We start from the raw sequence: 2,182 nt of genomic DNA on the forward strand, positions 1-2,182 counted from the left end.
CTCACATTTTTAAATATTTATTTTTCTTTTGGCACAGAGAGAAACAACAACATCTGTTATTGACAACAGAGCAGAGAATTCTCTATACTGCTGCGATCTCCTTACCCCTCGGTACTCCAACCTCCTTACGTTCAACTACCAGGCTGAAGACCAGTACCAGGCTGTGGATCATTTGGTACCAAGTCACGCAAAAGGAATAAATCTTAAAATTTTTTTTTCTATCTTATTGGTTATTGTAATCTGCAGGGTGTTAAGAAATTTGCTTCCCAACCACATGGTTCTGAGTTCAGTCTTACTGTATGATACCTTGGACAAGTGTCCTCTATTATAGTTGCAAACTGACTAAAGCCTAGTGAGTGGATTCAGTAGACAGAAACTGAATGAATGTCATCATATATATGTATGTATATATGTATGTATGTTATTTCTTTACTGCCAACAAGGGGCTAAACATAAAGGGGACAAACAAGGACAGACAAATGGATTAAGTCGATTATATCGACCCCAGTGCCTAACTGGTACTTATTTAATCGACACCGAAAGGATGAAAGGCTAAGTTGACCTCGGCGGAATTTGAACTCAGAACGTAGCGGCAGACGAAATACCGCTAAGCATTTCGCCCGGTGTGCTTATGTTTCTGCCAGCTAGCCACCTTATGTATGTATGTATGTATGTATGTATGTATGTATGTATGTATGTATGTATGTATGTATGTATGTATGTATGTATGTATGTATGTACATACATACGTACATATGTACGTATGCTTTTAGCCGTTCAAAATCTTCTTGCCGTCAAACATTGAATCATGCAACTAAAAATTTTCCCCATTGGCTGTTTTTACACAGTTTTCAGGCATAATAAGATTTTGAGCTCATGATGGCAACAGTAAATGGTTCCTTTTCTTCTGTTTATAGCATCTTACATCTCATCAAAGGATATGGAGGGAAGGTATTTTTGTAGCTCTCTCTTCCAATATAGATTTACAAGCTTCAGCAATTATTTGTAGTGTACTCTCTTCAGTTTCAGTTGCACATTTTTTTATTTCTTAAAACACTTTTGCCGCGTCACACTTTGGGGTATCTGGTGAGTGTGTGTGTGTGACTGTGTAAATGTTTGATAATCTCACCTTGCCACATTTTTACCTTTGCTTTACATGATGCCTTAGACCTCCGTCATTCACAGTCGTAACATACCATCCCATTTGCCAAATCTTTCTGCTTGACATAAGTATATCCCTCATGAAATAATTTCAACTTCCCTTTGTTACTCTTTACTCTATCTTCTATGGGTGGAAGTTAAATGGTTTTATAAAAAAAAAAGGTTTTTCACCACCCTAAGGACAACTACATAAACCATAAAAAAATAAATAAAACCAGCAAACAACTGTACTACTATTTTAATAAGAGGTTTGTAACGAACAAGGTAATTCATCAATTCATCAATGTACCTGTGGTGTAATTTTGATCAAGGGACCCTGTCTCCATGTCAACAAAAGCCAAGTACAGAGGTTTATATTTGGCTAGGAATTTCTCCTGCAGCTTTCTTACCAGAAATATAGCATCAGTAGTGCTTCTCACTGGCACAAACCCAAACTGCTTCTCATCTAAACTAACTCACTCCTTAATTATTTGGACTAGGACCCTATCCATTACTGTCATCACCTGATTCGACAATTTGAAACCTCTGTAATCATTTCTATCAAACGCATCACTTTTACCTTTGTAGCAGTGTACTACGGTGTTGCTACACCAGTCATTGGGTTTGTTAATGATGGGCCCTTGACTGCTAGAGATAGCAGTCAAGGGCCTTTGTGTATCACCTGGTTAACTATACTGGTGACTAGACTGTAGCCTACACCACCAGATATTTTAAGCATCTCAGGGGTGATTCCTGATGGTCCAGGTGCTTTCTCTATCTGGGAGCTTTCCCTGTCCAGGGGCTTTCCCTGTCTTTGTATCCTTAATTGCTTTATCTACCAAGTTACTGTCAATTTGGATAGCTGAGACTCTCATTCTCTCATTCATTCTCTTCATTTAGCAACCTTTCATAGTGGTGTCTCCAAGTCTCTCTCTTTACAGCATCATTAAATGCAACTTAGCCATCATCCATGCAAACACATTTGTCTCCTATGACTTTGCGATTTTCTCTCACACACTCTCTTGCAATTAGAAACACTTCA

At 38.2% G+C, this 2,182-nt stretch overlaps 1 long non-coding RNA gene across 1 annotated transcript in view; it reads left to right on the plus strand.

Annotated features, from left to right (window-relative positions):
• The window catches only part of LOC106874861 (uncharacterized), a 2,730-nt gene extending 2,516 nt beyond the window's left edge, over positions 1-214 (plus strand). The window contains exon 2 of the long non-coding RNA XR_001410060.3: positions 38-214. This is a non-coding gene — a long non-coding RNA (uncharacterized LOC106874861). The remainder of the gene's footprint in view (positions 1-37) is intronic.
• Positions 215-2,182: the final 1,968 nt, after the last annotated feature.

The sequence above is a fragment of the Octopus bimaculoides genome, chromosome 4 (assembly GCF_046866305.1).
Source record: "Octopus bimaculoides isolate indiv1 chromosome 4, ASM4686630v1, whole genome shotgun sequence".
NCBI lineage: Eukaryota > Metazoa > Mollusca > Cephalopoda > Octopoda > Octopodidae > Octopus > Octopus bimaculoides.